At 37.7% G+C, this 17,082-nt stretch overlaps 1 protein-coding gene and 1 long non-coding RNA gene across 2 annotated transcripts in view; both read left to right on the top strand.

Moving 5' to 3' along the window:
- The first annotated feature begins 1,283 nt into the window (after positions 1 to 1,283).
- LOC120099763 (uncharacterized) lies at positions 1,284 to 14,607 on the top strand. The gene is made up of 3 exons (NR_190563.1): positions 1,284 to 1,450; positions 5,471 to 5,726; positions 14,575 to 14,607. It is a non-coding gene; the product is annotated as an uncharacterized LOC120099763 (long non-coding RNA).
- Vom1r113 (vomeronasal 1 receptor 113) overlaps positions 5,468 to 17,082 on the top strand; it is a 28,673-nt gene continuing 17,058 nt past the window's right edge. Inside the window, exons 1-2 of the mRNA XM_087606619.1 lie at positions 5,468 to 5,726; positions 14,575 to 14,717. The gene's annotated coding sequence lies outside the window, so the exon portion shown is untranslated. The remainder of the gene's footprint in view (positions 5,727 to 14,574; positions 14,718 to 17,082) is intronic.

Genomic DNA, 17,082 nt, shown 5'->3' with positions numbered 1-17,082 from the left:
TTCCTGCAGTTGCCTCTTGCCCTCAGGTTGTGTCTGGTCTTACCTATTTCTGTCAATGGCTTTCCTGTCCTAAAGGCCTGTGTGTTAAGAGTGCTATAGACCTGTTTTCCTGTTTTCTTTCAGCCAGTTATGGGAATAGAGTCTTCTGCTTTCTGGTGTGTAGTTGTTCCTGTCCTCTGGCTTTCAGCTGTTCTTGTGGGCTTGTGTCCTGAGTTCACCAGGCAGTAGAAAAGTTGGAGTAGAAAAGTTGGTCTTACATCTGGTCTTAGGCCTAATGTCTCTCCTCGGTGCTCGGTTTCAGCTGTCCATGAGGGCAGCAACCAGAAGGGCCTGGCCCTCTTTCTGGGTCCCTGTGCACAGTGCACCCGGATGGCGCTAGGTTTTTTCCACTAGAGTTAGAAATGTTGGCAGAGAGTAGTCTCCTCTGGTTTCTCAGGCGTGTCTTCCCCTCTGAAGGTCTAGCTCTCCCTCCCATGGGATTTGGGTACAGGGAGCTGTTTGACCTGGTTCATTCAGATCTGGGCGCAGTCTGGACCTCAGGGCTCCTGCAGCTTAACTACCCCTATCTTCCTTATCCCAGAGGCCCTATACAGTTTCCTCTTGGGCCAGGGATGTGGGCAAGTGTGGGCAGAAGTGGCGGTCTCTCCTGCCCTACAGTCTCAGGATTGCCCACATGTCTGGGCAATGAGCTTTCTCTCCCATGGGGTTTGGGAGCAGGGGGCTGTGGGCAGGGTCTTTTTTTTTTTTACTTACATTTCCAATTTTCCTTCTGTAGTCCCCTTATCATTTAGCCCCTCCCCCTGCCTCTATGAGAGTATTTCCCCACCTCCTACCCACCTCCTCCCATCTCCCTGTTCTGGCTTTAACACTGGGGCATTGAGCCTTCACAGGGCTAAGGGTCTCTCCTTTCATTGATTCCCTGTATGGTATCCTCTGCTATGTATGTGACTGGAGCCATGGGTCCCACTATATGTTTTTGGTTGGTGGTTTAGTCTCTGGAAACACTGGGGGATCTGGTTGGTTGATACTGTTCTTTCTATGGGGTTGAAAACCCCTTCAGCTCCTTTAGGCCTTTCTCTAATTCTTCCATTAGGGACTCCATTCTCAGGTCAATGGTTGGCTGTGAACACCTACCTTTGTATTTGTCAGACTCTGGCACAGCCTCTCAGGAGACAGCTATATCAGACTCCTGTCAGCATGCACTTCTTTGCATCCATGATATTTGTCTGGGTTTGGTGACAGTATAAGAGATGAATCCCTGTGTGGGGCCATCTCTGGATGACCTTTCCTTCAGTCTCTGCTCCAAACTTTGTCTCCGTATTTCCTCCTGTGAATATTTTGTTCTCTTGGCTAAAAAGGAATGAAGCATCCACCCTTTGGTCTTCCAAATTCTTGAGCTTCATGTGTCTTCTGTATTTCACACTTTGGGCTAAAATTCACTTATCAATGAGTACGTATAATGTATGTTCTTTTGTGATTGGGTTACCTCACTCAGGATGATATTTTCTAGTTCTATTCATTTACCTATAGATTTCATAAAATTACTGTTTTTAATAGCTGATTTAATCTCCATTGTGTAGATGTACCACATTTTCTGTATCCATTCCTCTGTTGAAGGGCATTTGGGTTCTTTCCAGATTCTGGCTATTATAAATAAGGCTACTATGAACACAGTGGAGCATGTGTCCTTGTTATATTTTGGAGCATCTTTTGGATATATACCCAGGAATGGTATAGCTGGGTCCTCAGGTAGTACTATGTCCAATTTTTTGAGGAACCTCCAGAATGATTTCCAGATTGATTGTACCAATTTGCAATCCCACCAAAAATGGAAGATAGTTCCTCTTTCTGTACATCCTCACCAGCATCTGCTATAACCTGAATTTTTCATTTTAGACATTCTGACTGGTGTGAGGTGGAATCTCAGGCTTGTTTTGACTTGCATTTCCCTTATGAGTAAGGATATCAAACATTTTTCTAGGTGCTTCTCAGCCATTCGATATTCTTCAGTTGAGAATTCTTTGTTTAGCTCTGTCCCCAATTATTTTTAATAGAGTTATTTGATTCTTTGGAGTCTAACATCTTGAAGTCATTGTATATATTGGATATTAGTCCTCCATCAGATGTAGGATTAGTAAAGATCTTTCCTCAATCTGTTGGTTGCTGTTTTGTCCTATTGACAGTGTCCTTTGCCTTACAGAAGGTTTGCAGTTTTATGAGGTCCCATTTGCCAATTCTTTTTTTTTTTTTTTTTGAGCTGGGGACTGAACCCAGGGCCTTGTGCTTTCTAGGCAAGGGCTCTACCACTGAGCTAAATCCCCAACCCCCCCCCCCCCCATTTGCCAATTCTTGATCTTATAACATAAGTCACTGGTTTTCTGTTTAGGAAATTTTCCCCTGTGCTTATGTTTTTCAGGCTCTTCCCCCCCTTTTTCTTCTATTAGTTTTAGTGTACCAGGTTTTATGTGGAGGTTCTTGTTCCACTTGGATTTGAGCTTTGTATAAGGTGGTAAGAATGAATCAGTTTGCATTCTTCTACATGCTGACTTCCAGTTGAACCAGCACCATTGGTTGAAAATGCTGTCTTATTTCCACTGGATGGTTTTGAATCCTTTGTTAAAGATGGAGTGACTGTAGGTGTGTGGGTTTATTTCTGGGTCTTCAATTCTATTCAATTTATCTACCTGTCTGTCTCTGTACAAATAGCCTTCCATTGTTATCAAAATTGTTCTGTAATACAGCTTGAGGTCAGGGATCAAGATTCCTCCAGAAGACCTTTTATTGTTGATGATAGTTTTCACTATTGTGGGTTTTTTGTTATTCCAAATGAATTTGCAAATTGCTCTTTCCAACTGTATGAAGAATTGAGTGGGAATTTTGATGTGGACTGCATTGAATCTGTAGATTGCTTTTGGATAAAATGGCAATTTTTACAATATTAATCCTGCAATCCATGAGCATGGGAGATCTTTCCATCTTCTGAGATCTTCTTTGATACTGTTCTTCAGAGACTTGAAATTCTTGTAATAAAAATCTATCACTTGCTTGGTTAGAGTCACACCAAGGTATTTTATATTGTTAGTGACTATTGTGAAGGGTATCATTTCCCTAATTTCCTTCTCAGCCTGTTTGTCCTTTGAGTAGAGGAATGATACTGGTTATTTTGAGTTAATTTTATATCCAGCCACTTTGCTGAAGTAGGTCCCTGGTGTAAATTTTGGGGTCACATAAGTATACTATCATATCATCTGCAAATAGTGATGTTCTGACTTCTCTCTCTCAGATTTGTATCCCTTTGACCCCCTTTTGTTGTCTGCTCTGACTAGGATTTCAAGTACTATATTGAATAGGTAGGGAGAGAGTGGGCAGCTCTAGTCTAGTCTCTGATTTCAGTGGGATTTCTTCAAGTTTCTCTCCATTTAGTTTAATGTTGGCTACTGGTTTCCTTTATATTGCTTTTACTATGATTATGTATGGGCCTTGAATTACTGATCTTTCCAAGACTTTTAACCTGTAGGGGTGTTGAATTTTGTCAAATGCTTTCTCAGCATCTAATGAGATGATCATGTTTTTTTTTCCCTTGGAGTTTGTTTACACAATAGATTACATTGAAGGATTTTCTTATATCGAACCATCTGTGTATCCCAGTGATGAAGCCTACTTGATCATGATGGATGATACTTTTCATGTGTTCTTATACTCAGTTTGCATTAATTTTATTGAGTATTTTTGTATTGATGTTTTTAAGGGAGATTGGTCTGTAGTTCTCTTTATTTGTGGCATCTTCATGTGGTTTTGATATCAGTGTAACTATGGCTTCACATAAATCCATCTGGTCCTGAACTTCTTTTGTTTGGGAGACAGTTAATGACTGCTTCTATTTCTTCAGGTGTTTTGGGACTGTTTAAATGGTTTATCTGATCCTGATTTAACTTTGTTAGTTCGTATCTGTCTAGAAAATTGTCCATTTCATACAGATTTTCCAGTTTTGTTTAGTACAGGCTTTTGTAGTATAATATGATGATTTTTTTAATTTCCTTGGATTCTGTTGTTATGTCTCCCTTTTCATTTCTGATTTTGTTAATTTGGATACTGTCTATGTGCCCTCTGGTTAGTCTGGCTAAGGGTTTATCCATCTTGTTGATTTTCTGAAAGAACCAACTCCTGGTTTTATTGATTCTTTGTATAGTTCTTTTGGTTTCTACTTGTTTGATTTCAGTCCTGAATTTGATTATATCCTACTGTCTTCTCCTTTTGGATGTATTTGCTTGTTTTTGTTCTAGAGCTTTCAGATGTGCTGTCAGGCTGTTAGTGTATGTATGAGTTTTCCTATTAGCACTGCTTTCCTTGTGTCCCATAAGTTTGGCTTCATTTTCATTAGAGTTTTCAGTTCTTAAAGCCCAGGAACTCTGAGAAATTTGCAGTTTCCAGTGTTTCATTGGTCTCACTACCAATTCCATTCCTATTTTGTTCTTCTTTTGAATTCTTTGAGAAAATTCCAAAGGGATTTTCCATTTTTTTCCCAAACTGTCCAGCATTTAATTGAATTCACAACCAACTGATTATATTTGGGCAGAATTCCAATTGCATATACTGTTTCTTATAGGAAAAGGTAGTGGGAAGGGATTTGATTCTGCCTGTGTTAGTTCCACCTCAGAGCTTTTGCACATGTTAAGCAAGCTTTCTGCCTCTGAATTGTCCCAACACCCAGAAAACAGTTTTATCTAGTATAGGTTTTTGGGTAAAGTATCATGGGAAAGCTTTTCATTGACTTTTGTAATTTTTCTATGAGCTTGAAATTATCATACACCATAACATTCAAAAAATTCAGCAAATAACCAATATAATAAAACTGTTCACTTTTTGGTTATAGAAACACAGAAATACTGTTACTACTTTAAAGGAAAGAAAAGGAAAAACTATCTACTCATTTTTGGCAAGAGCATATTAATTTATCCCCAGACTAAAGTCCTCAGATTTATCAAACATCATAATTTCCCAAAATGAAATACACACCTCTCTATGCTGTCAAGATGAGCCTGATCTAGCTTTTGTCTTTTCTATGATGTACTTTGGGTAGATCTTCCCCTCTAAGTCATTAAACTTGTTCATTATAGTAGTTGGATTCAAAACCCTCTGGAAATCAGAAAACTTTAACAACCATATGTTAAGACCATATGTGAGAATCCAGGATCAGAAGTCATGAGCTATATATTCCAGTCTTGATATTCCCTTAGTGTGGTCCTGTCCCCATTCACTACAGTGATTTATAATGCTTGCAGATCTAAATCAGTGTTTGGATTTCATCTGTGATTCAATCATTGGGAAAAGCTTTCCCCTGTTTTGTTTGCTTGATTATTTTTGCTGGTGTAGTTAAACAACTGTCAGGCAAGATGCAACCATCTCTGAATATGTCTTAGTAAAACTTTTATTATATGTGACTTTAATTATATGTGTCTTCCCTTTTCAGTTTGTAGCTTCTTGTTGAAAGATATTCTCAAGTTACAAGACCAAAGATACTGTGAGTATCTTTGTGATGATACTCACCAGAATGACTTCACAGCTCAGAGAGTCCTGAAAGCCTGAATCACCAGCAACTGACCTTAAATTGGACAACACAGAGATTATTCCAAATCAAGGTTCTGCCATGCAGTTGGGGGAAGACCTCTCTCCCTCGGCTTTCACCTTATAGGTCGTTCAGATGGAATTTGGATCCTCAGATGGGGGTGAGGGGCTGTTAAACTTTGATCCATCTTACTAGCTGCAGGCTTTTGAGATGCATTCTAAGTAGAAGCAAGTCAATAGGATGTGGTAATCATGGTAGAAGCTGTGCAATACAATATTATCCATAGGAAGATACCAAAAGGCAAACTGCCATCCAATAATTAATTCTACAGTAAGGTACAAGGGAAGGAAGCGGACTTGTGGAATCAGATATAGCATGTTGAAGAAAAGAAAGTCTTACATATGGAGGTACTAGGCTTCTTTCTTCATGTCAATCAATTCACTGTCAGTTCACTTTCACTGTTAACCTGGCTCTAAATAGGCATGAAGGAGTTGTCCCTTTAAAATGGCTTAAATAACTGTAGAGGAAGCCCTTATGTGTGCCAGGTTACTCTGCTGCAACCTTAAAACTGCTAAGTATGTACCTATGCAGCATGCAGTCCAGCTGCCACCAGAAGCTTGCCTATTTTAGATTAGTGCCATGTGTTTTACTGTTTCACACATTGCTTCACAGAAAACCAAAAAAATATACCTCTTGAAATCTCTTTGCAGTATTTTGGCTCTCTTTGCAGGGTATGAATGTTTTGCATGCATGGTTGAATGTTTTTTTTTAATTAGTTGGTTCTTTGGATTCAGTCACTAAACCACTATTGACTAGTCTCCAATGTACATGTCATCTCTATCAGTGTCTGGGACCTTGCTTAACCTCGAACCTTTATGTTTCTTACTGGAATACACTGAGCACCCCAAGGACTCAGGGGGAAATATTCCTTCCAATAATGTCTAATTTTGTGAATGTGTTCCTGTAATTCATTCTTTTTTAACCCCAAGGTAATATGAAGGCTAAGTAATGTGAAAGTAGTGCTCAATACTTCAGGTAAATGTGGTCAGGGACACAAACTAGTTATGCAAACAACCGATGGTCTATTCATAAAGAGGCCAGTGAATAATAAATTTATCATTTGGGCACCCAGAGTCTGATCACAATCACAGGATCAACTTAACCATTCACCACAGGACACACATTTATGTGTCCATGGTGTACTACAGTTGAGTATTTTTTCCTATCAAGACACTGGAAAGAGAGTGAAGAAGTAGATGGGTAGACCATGTTGGTTCTGTATCTAGTTCTTTAAATAAGACTCTAAATAGATAGTCATGTATAATATGAGCTGTATACTGCTAGTAGAGTCTGCTTTCTTCTATGTGGAGTCTACTTGCTTCTGGAGGCTGTTTCTTTCTATGCAGAGGCACCTAAGTGCCACATGTAATGCCCCATTCTCTATCCCATATGAAAGTATGATTCATCATTAAGTCAGTACTTCTCCTTGGTAGCTCTGATTTTAAGGCTATAATAGTGTTTTATGTTTCTTTTCTCCCACAACTTAAGTTTATTAAAAGACCTTAGGCTTTACATCCTACATACAGAATTATATGTTTTATGTAATTCTTTATTTTTTATGTCCTCACAGACTTTCCCATGGGCCAAATCTGGTGGAGATGATTTCTCAGTTAAGGTTCCTTCTTTGTAGATGATGACAGCCTATGTCAAACTGACAAAACTTAACCAGCACATAGTCTTAACCTTGACAGGGTTCACTTGAATAACTTTTACAAAAGCATAGGTTCTCACTGAACTTTAGCTTCCTCATGTCCACAATTCTATAAAAAACATCTTCTGCCTTCCCTAATGAGCCAGATCACTGTAAGAAACCATCTGTCATGCTGCTTACAAATGGGACAACTGTTTCTAGCACCTAACTGCATAGTTTTTCCAGGCTATATGAGATGTATAGAAAAAAATGAGCATTTTTAAATAGAGTAAAGTAAGGGAGTGAATTTCGAGCCCCTAGCTTGATGGAATAAGACATCTGTTGCTGAGCAGCCAATAGGGGATACAGAAAAGAAAGTCAAAAAGGGGAGAGGATGCCACATGGAAAGAGAGACACACCAAAATGTTCACTCTTAGAACTTCAATCAATTTCCCAAAGGTTGTGAGGGGGCTGCTGACCCTCTTTGATGTGTGGCCAGTTCTGAATTAGTCTCAACTTGTCCTTGATGAGCCTTTGTGAACTACCCACCAAGGTTGGAACAAAGTACTTCATTATGGTACATGAGAAATATCGTGACTGAAAGGAACAATGCCAAGGCTAGGAGGACTAAATTTAGACCTTCTGGTTGTGTTTGACTTGACAGTCTTGTGTGTAGGCTGCTAATATGACACCCTCCCTACCAGCCTTGGGCCCCATGAGAGCATAGGTAACAGGTGTTGAAGGAGCTGAAATGCTGTGTCTTATGGTGATAACAAATGCTTCTGGGCCCATATCTCTGTCACTTGGAACAGAATGTTCAGCAATACTTAGTTTTAACAAAGCTAATTTTCAGATTAAAATAAAAATGTGTTGTTTGTTTCTCATTAATTTAATGTCCTTCCATGTTGAAACTATTAGGAAGGTTCAAGAGAGTGTGTTAGAACCTTGGAGGTGTTTATCTGAGAGTTTTCAAAAATTTTTTTAATTTGGTTATACTGTTTTTTTAATTGGATATATTTTTATTTACAATTCAAATGTTATTCCCTTTCCCTGTTTTCTATCCATAAGCCCCCTATCTACTTCTCCCCGATAAGGGTGCCCCCCAAGTATCCCCCCTTACCATTCCCCTCCCCCACATTTCCCTGCACTTGGGGTACAACCTTGGCAGGACCAAGGGCTTCCCCTTCCACTGGTGCCCAACAAGGCTATCCTCTGAACCTAGGAAGGGCATCCTGACAGGAATCAGATATAGATTTCTTCTGAGAGTTTTCAATTCTACCCTGTGTAACCACTTTAGGATCCAAGGATTTGGTTTCCCTGCTTCAGATCGTGCTGTGGAGTGGCATGCTCTTCATAGTGGAGCCAGGCCATATGTCATATTTAGAAGACACAACTGTTGGCTGGTGTTTCAGACAAAGTTTCCAAGTCTCTCTCATCATATTGAGTGAACATTAAGTTGTGTATATAAATAACTTTTTCAAACCTCAGAATGAAACAGCAAATATAAATGTCTGACAAATTAGCAGTTATGACAGCTGTTTACAACTAAGTACATACTGTATGCTCATGGATTGTTTTCTTCAAAAGCACATGTATATAGTATAAGTGTATTTTAATGTTTGTGTATGTACAGGTGTCCTGTCTAGCTTTATGTCAACTTGACAAAAGCTAGAGTTATTTCTCTTATGGACAAAATGACTCCCTAAGATTGGGCTATAAACAAGCCTGAAGGGAATTTTTTTTAAACTGGATATTTTTTAATTTACATTTCTTATGTTATTTCCTTCCTTGGTTTCCCATCCATACAGCCTCTATTCCTCCTCCACCTTCTTGTATGAGGGTGTTCCCCCACCCAACCACCCAACTCTTCCCACCTCCCCATCATGGCATTCCCCGACATTGGGAATCCAACCCTGGGAGGACCAAGGGCTTCTCCTCCCACTGGTGCCCAACAGGACAACCCTCTGCTACATATACAGCTGGAGCTGTGTCTCTGTCCATTTGTACTCTTTGTGTAGTGGTTTAGTTACTGAGAGCTCTGGTTGGTTGGTATTGTTGTTCATATGGGGTTGCAAGCTTGAAGGTTGCAAGCTCCTTCAATCCTTTGTCTAACTTCTCCAATGGGGAAAACTCATTCTCATTCAAAAGTTGATTTCGAGCATTCTTCTCTGTATTTGTCATGCTCTGGCAGAGCTGCTCAGGACACAGCTATATCAGGCTCCTGTCAGCATGCACTTCTTGGCATCAGCAATATTGTCTGGGCTTGGTAGCTGTATGTATATGGGCTGGATTTCCAGGTGGGGCAGACTCTGAACGGCTATTCCTTCAGTCTCTGCTCCCAACTTTGTCTCCATATCTCCTCCTATGAATACTTTTGTTCTTTATTTAAGAAGAACTGAAGCATCCACACTTTGGTTGTCCTTCTTCTTGACTTTCATATAGTTAATGGCTTGCATATTGGGTAATCTAAGCTTTTGGGCTAATATAAGTGAGTGCACAGCATGTTAGTTTTTGTTTTTTATTTACTTGGGGTTTTGTTTTGTTTTTTTTTTTTGTGATTGGGTTACCTTACTCAAAATGATATTTTCGAGTTCCAACCACATTTGCCTAAGAATTTCATACAGTCATTGTTTTTGATAGCTGAGTAGTACTCCATTGTGTAGATGTACCACATATTTTGTATCCGTTCCTCTGTTGAAGGACATCTGGGTACTTTACAACTTTTGGCTATTATAAGAAAGGCTGCTATGAACATAGTGGAACATATGCTCTTGTTACACGTTGGAGCATCTTTTGGGTATATGCCCTGGAGTTGTATAGCTTGGTCCTCAGGCAATACAATGTCCAATTTTCTGAGGAACCTCCAGACTGATTTCTAGAGTGGCTGTACCAGTCTGCAATCCCACCAACAATGGAGGAGTGTTCCTCTTTCCCCACATCCTCACCAGCATCTGCTGTCATCTGAGTTTTCCATCTTAGCCATTCTGACCGGTGTGAGGTGGAATCTCAGTGTTGTTTTGATTTGCATTTCCCTGATGACAAAAGAGGTTGAACATTTCTGTAGGTGCTTCTTAGCCATTTGATATTCTTCAGCTGAGAATTCTTGGTTTAGCTCTATACCCCATTTTTAATAGGGTTATTTGATTCTCTGGAGTCTAACTTCTTGAGTTCTTTGTATATATTGCATATTTAGCCCTATATCGGATGTAGGATTGGGAAAGACCTTTTCCCAATCTGTTGGTTGCCGTTTTGTGCTAATGACAGTGGCCTTTGCCTTTCAGAAGCTTTGTAGTTTTATGAGGTCCCATTTGTCAATTTTTGATCTTAGAGCATAAGCCATTGGTATTCAGGAAAATTTTCCCAGTGCCCATGTGTTCAAGGTTCCTCCTTACTTTTTCTTCTATTAGTTTGAGTGTATCTGGTTTTATGTGGAGGTCCTTGGTCCACTTGGACTTCAGCTTTGCACAGGGAGATAAGAATGCATCAGTTTGCATTCTTTTACACACTGGCCTCCAGTTGAATGAGCACCATTTGTTGAAAATGTTTCTTGTTCCACTGGATGGTTTTAGTAACTTTGTCAAAGATCAAGTCATGATAGGTGTGTAGGTCATTTCTGGGTCTTCAATTCTAATCCACTGATCTACCTGTCTGTCTCTGTACCAATATTGTACAGGTTTCACCCCAATTGCTCTGTAATATAGCTTGAGGTCAGGGATGATGATTCTCCCAAAAGTTATTTTATTGTTGAGGATACTTTTTGCTCTCTTGGGATTTTTGTTATTCCAAATAATTTGTAAATTGCTTTTTCTGACTCTGTAAGAATTGAGCTGGAATTTTGATGGGGATTGCATTGACTCTGTAGATTGCTTTTGGCAAGATGACCAGTTTTCATATATTAATCCTGCCAATCCATGAGCATCTTCTTTCCATCTTCTGGGATCTTCTTCAATTATTTTTTCAGAGACTTGATGTTATTGTCATATAGCTCTCTCACTTGCTTGGTTAGAGTCACACCAAGGTATTTCATGTTATTTGTGACTATTGTGAAGGTGTAATTTCCCTTCCATTCTCAGCCTAGGTCCTTGAGTAGAGGAAAGCTACAGATTTGTTTGAGTTAATTTTATACCCAGCCACTGCTGAAGTTTTTATCTGGCTTAGTAGCTCTCTGGTGTAACTTTTAGGGTCACTTAAGTATAATATCTTATCATCTGCAAATAGTGATATTTTGACTTCTTCCTTTCTAATTTGTATCCATTTAACATACTTTTGTTGTCTGTTTGGTCTGGATAGTACTTCAAGTACAATAGTGTATAAGTAGGAAGAGAGTGGGCAGCCTGGTCTAGTCCCTGATTTTAGTTGGATTACTTCAAATTTCTCTCAATTTAGTTTGATGTTAGCTACTGGTTTGCTGTGTATTGCTGTGTCTTTTGTGTTTGTTTACATAGTGGATTACATAGATGGATTTCTGTACATTGAACCATTCCTGCATCTCTTAGATGAAGCCTACTTGATCATGATGGATGATTGTTTTGATGTGTTCTTGGATTTGGTCTGCAAGAATTTTATTGAGTATACCTTCGCTGATATTCATAAGGGAATTTAGTCTGAAATTTTCTTTCTTTTTTGGGTCTTGTGTTGTTTAGGCATAAGTGTAATTGTGGCCTTCAAGGAAGGAATTGGGTAGTGTTCCTTCTGTTTCTATTCTGTGGAATAGTTTGGATAGTATTGATATTAAGTTTTCTCTGGAGATCTGATAGAATTTTTTGCTAACCTGGTCTGTTTTTGGTTGGGAGACTTTTAATAACTGCTTCTATTTCTTTAGGAGTTATTGGACTTTTTAGATGATTTCTGATCGTGATTTAACTTTGGTACCTGGCATCTGTCTTGAAAAGTGTCCATTTCATCCAGACTTTCCAGTTTTGTTGAATAGAAGCTTTTGTAGTAGGATCTGATGATTTTTTAAAATTTGCTCAAATCTCTTTTTATGTCTCCCTTTTCATTTATGATTTTGTTAATTTGGATACTCTCTTTGTACCTTCTGGTTAGTCTGGTTAAGGGTTTATCTATCTTGTTGATTTTCCCAAAGTGCCAGCTTCTGGTTTTGTTGATTTCTTGTATAGTTCTTTTTGTTTCTATGTGGTTGATTTCAGCCCTCAGTTTGATTATTTCCTATAGTCTACATCTCTTGGGTGTTTTTCCTTCTTTTTTTTTCTAGAGATTTTAGGTGTACTGTCAATCTGCTAGTGTACAGTGTTTCCAATTTCCTTTTGAGGCACTCAGAGGCATGAATTTTTTCTTAGCCAAGGTTTCATTGTGTCCCATAAGTTTGGATATGTTGTGCTTTCATTGTCATTAAATTCTAAAAATTCAATTTCTTTCTTTATTTCTTCCTTGACCAATTTTTACCACTGAGTAGAACATTGTTCAATTTCCATGAATATGTGGGCTTTCTTTCATTTTTGTTGTTATTGAAGACAAGCCTTAGTCGATGGTGATCTGATAGGATGCATGGGATTATTTCTATCATCTTGTATCTGTCAAGGCCTGTTTTGTGACTGCTTATATGGTTAATTCTGGTAAGAAAACATGAGGTGCTGAGAAGAAGCTATATATTCTTTTGTTGTAGGATGAAATGTTCTGTAGATATTTGTTAAATCCTGTTGGTTAATAACTTCTGCTAGTTTCATCATGTCTTTGTTCAGTTTTGTTTCCATGATCTATCCATTGATGAGAGTGGGTTGTTGAAGTACCCCAGTATTATTGTGTGAGGTGCCATGTGTGCTTTGAGCTTTAGTAAGGTTTTTTTCATGAATGTAGGTGCCCTTGAATTTGGAGAAAAGATAGTTAGGATTAAGAGTTCATCTTGGTAGATTTTTTTTCCTTTGATGAATATGAAGTGTCCTTCCTTTTCTTTTTGATAACATTTGGTTGAAATTTGATTTTATTCAATATTAGAATGTCGACTCCAGCTTTTTTCTTGGAACCATTTGTTTGAAAACTTTTTTTCCAGCCTTTTACTCAGAGGTAGAGTCTGTCTTTGTCACTGAGGAGTGTTTTCTATATGCAGCAAAATACTGTGTCTTCTTTAAGTATCCAGTGTGTTAGGCTATGTCTTTTTATGGGGAGTTGAGTCTATTAATGTGAAGAGATATTAAGGAATAGTGATTGTTTTTTTCCTGTTATTTTTGTTGTTAAAGGTGGAATTATGTTCATGTGGCTCTCCTCTTTTGGATTTGTTGCAGGAAGATTACTTTCTTGCTTTTTCTAGGATGTAGTTTCCCTTCTTGTGTTGGAATTTCCATGTATTATCCTTTGTAGGACTGAATTTGTGGAAATATATCGTGTAAATTTGGTTTTGATATGGAACATTTTGGTTTATCCATCTATGTGAACTGAGAGTTTTGCTGTTATAGTAGCCCAGGCTGGCATTTGTGTTCTCTTAAGGTCTGTATGACATCTGCCCTGGATCTCCTTGCTTTCCTAGTCTTTTGTGAGAAGTCTTTTGTTCTAGTCTGGTGAAATTCTGGTAGGTCTACCTTTATATGTTACTTGACCATTTTTCCTTACTGCTTTTAATATTCTTTCTTTGTTTTGTGTGTTTGGTGTTTTGACAGGAGTGATTTCTTTTCTGGTCTAATATATTTAGAGTTCTGTGGGCTTCTTGTATGTTTATAGGCATCTATTTCTTTAGTTTAAGGAAGTTTTCTTTTATAATTTTGTTGAAGATATTCATTGACCCTTTAAGTTTGGAATCTTTACTCCTTCTATACCTGGCAAGGCTATGCAACTATCTTATATTTTGATAGCAGTGAAGTTCCTTCTGCAAGCCTCTCTGTCATATCCTTTGTTCTCTAAAGAATGACAAAAACTTTCCATTGTGATTCCTAATTGCTTCCTTGGAGTTGTTGATGTAACTCACACTTTTCTGTTTTGCTGCATTTTCTTCCAGAAACTCAGGACCAAAATGTTTAAAAGTTACTTCACACCATTGTGGAGATGCTGTCATGGAATTAGAGTTGGGTTGAAAATCATGAGTCTTTTGGGATGGAATACCAGGGGATCATGAGGCTTTAAGTCAGGGAAATATTGCTCCACATTTTAGCAGGGACTCTCACTTGCCATTGCAACGCACACCATGATGATATCTTTGAGCACTAACATAAATGACCAGAGCATAGAAGTAGTAAGAACTAAAGACTTTAAAAAATACTCCTTGGAGAAGCTACAATCTGCTCTCAGAAACATCTTATTTTCTTCCCAAATGCCTTCCTTTATGTTAGTTGTACTTAAAATCTTTATTGTGAATTTCTTTCTACAGATCTGCTGAAAGGAAGAAAAAAAAGAAAGGAAAGAAGAAAGAAAGAAACATAAAGAAAGAAAGAAAGAAAGAAAGAAAGAAGGAAAGAAAGAAAAGAAGGAAGGAAGGAAGAAAGAAAGGAAGGAAGAAAGAAAGAAGTCAAGGTGGGCAAGAGTAATTTGATTTAAAGAGTGGGGACTTGAGTGGACTTTTGGATGAAATTGAGGTAGTTCAACAGAGGCCAGAGGAGACTGTCTTCAATCCTCCTTAGCTGTTGAACACTGTTCCTTCCATAAGCTGTTACTGAGTCTTTATCACAGATAACACCTCATTTTTTCTTTTCTTTTCTTTCTTCACTTAGCTTCTGTCTTTCATCGTTGTCTTGTCTCTGTCTCTGTGATTCTTTTCCTAAGTGTACATTTTAAAAGGAATATTTAGTGGGATTCTTCATTGTTTCTTTACTTTTGGCACTAAGGGTCAAAGCCAAAGACTTCCAATGACTAGACATACTGTGATTCACATCCCATCTTATCCTAAGTTCCTTGAAGTACATTTACAGATTTCAATCATCACACTCACCAAATAATATACTTCTGGAAATGCTGCATTCTCTTTTTGTGTCTAAGTAGTTAGATTATAGGAATGAGCACAATACAATACTAATAATAGTAAATTAAATTTTTATCAATGATAGAATTAATTTTTCTCCTAGAAAACATAAACTTTATAAAAGAGTGTTATTGTGAGATAATTGAATGAATTACAAGTAAGGGGTAAATGCATGTCAGATGCACATTTAATGTCTTGGTACTTTAGCTATTCTAAAATATATTAGGTATTATACTGATTTTGTTTCTGTGTGTCACTAAATGTACCTGAAAATTGTGTGTTATATGGTTGTAGCTCATGTGATACCTGCAAGAACACACACATACAGTGGTCTTCTCATATGAAGTCTGTCCACATAGGCCTTTATACTTTTGGAGAATAGACACAGGTGTGATTGATTTTGTCTATTTCATTTGTCATGGCCACTGTCTAGAGTTTCTGATGCTATCATATACCTGCCTGATGTTAGGGATTTCTGTTAATACATGAAGCCCAAACCAAAACAACAAAAATAGTTTTACTCCATTACACACCTATCTAATACTCTTCCAATTCTTCCTTATAGACAAAAAGCAAACATAATTGTGACTCTGAATTTGATATCACTAAGCTAAGAGCCTCTGGCACTGAAGACTTTAGGTGATTGCCATTACTGTACCTCTACAACATAACCTGAACTTCTCATATATTAAGCACAGTCTCCTTATATTGATGATTAGAAGTAATGTGAAACTATAACATTTATCATGTTAACCTTTGTGAGTATATAGATGACTAATGTGAAAAATAATCCTAACATACTACAAGTGATTTCCAGAAGATTTAATCACAAACCCAAATCTAGGTGACCAGGAATCAAATATCTATCACTTTCTCCTTGCAAACCCATAAATGATCATTCTAGTGTCTTTTAAATTTTCATTAAATAAATCATGTCTTGTTGGGAGGCCATGTCCACCTTAAAGAGGATACATGTATAGAGATTAGAAAATATGTTTTGCAAACTTGGACTCTCCTTTCAACTTGAGATCCTGGATGGATCTTTAATCATCAGACTAGGTATGAAGCACATTTACCTGCTGAGTAGTCTTGCTGGCCCTCATCATTTTAGTTTCCATATTTTTTTCTTGGTCACTATAATTTCCATAAGACAGAATCCTGCAACAATAAAATGGGTCATATCCCTTAATAGGATGTCTGCCATAGTTATCTATACTGTAGTATGTATTAACCTTCCTTTCAAATGCTAAATGCTGTACTATTATACGTAGTCATCATGTTGTCTTCATTAGATTTGTTGCTGATGGACATGTGGAATGACTGCATCTCTCATCTTTTTTGAATGACTATGCTGTGGAAGGGATGAAGGAAGTACCTCTCAAGGCACATTCTTTATTTTTAAAATTATACTAAGAAATGAAATTTGTCAATGAAATAGCAATGCCTCATTTATATGAAAGAGATTTTCTATGCATAAGACATCTATACCATAAGAACTTTTAGAAAGTTATTTATAATAGCAACAAAATTAATAAAGCTTAAGAAATAGGTCCGAAGGACTGCATTTCTTTTAGGAGGGAAAACAATTTAGAATAAATTCTCTAAAGAACAGGGGAATGTACATTTATGCCATAATCTTCTAGGAAAATTTCAGGGATACAGACAACACTTTTTTCTTAAAATAATTGCATGCAAAAAATGACAACACAGCCACTGTATCATCAGAAATCATGTTTCTAACTATCATTCTTCTACAAGTTGACATGCTGATAAACATTTATACAAAAAGAGTAGGACTGTAGCTCCATGGCAAAGGGTTCCTCTTTCATTCATTAGACTCTGGGTTTGATCCACAGTATTTCTAATACAATAAAATTTCTAGAGAAGAGAAATAAAACAAGATTGACCATGGCAATTTTA

Source organism: Rattus norvegicus, chromosome 1 (assembly GCF_021556685.1).
Source record: "Rattus norvegicus strain SHRSP/BbbUtx chromosome 1, alternate assembly SHRSP_T2T, whole genome shotgun sequence".
In the NCBI taxonomy this organism is placed as follows: Eukaryota; Metazoa; Chordata; class Mammalia; order Rodentia; family Muridae; genus Rattus; species Rattus norvegicus.
Note: the sequence above shows the minus strand (reverse complement) of the source record. Positions and strands in the feature narration are given on the sequence as shown.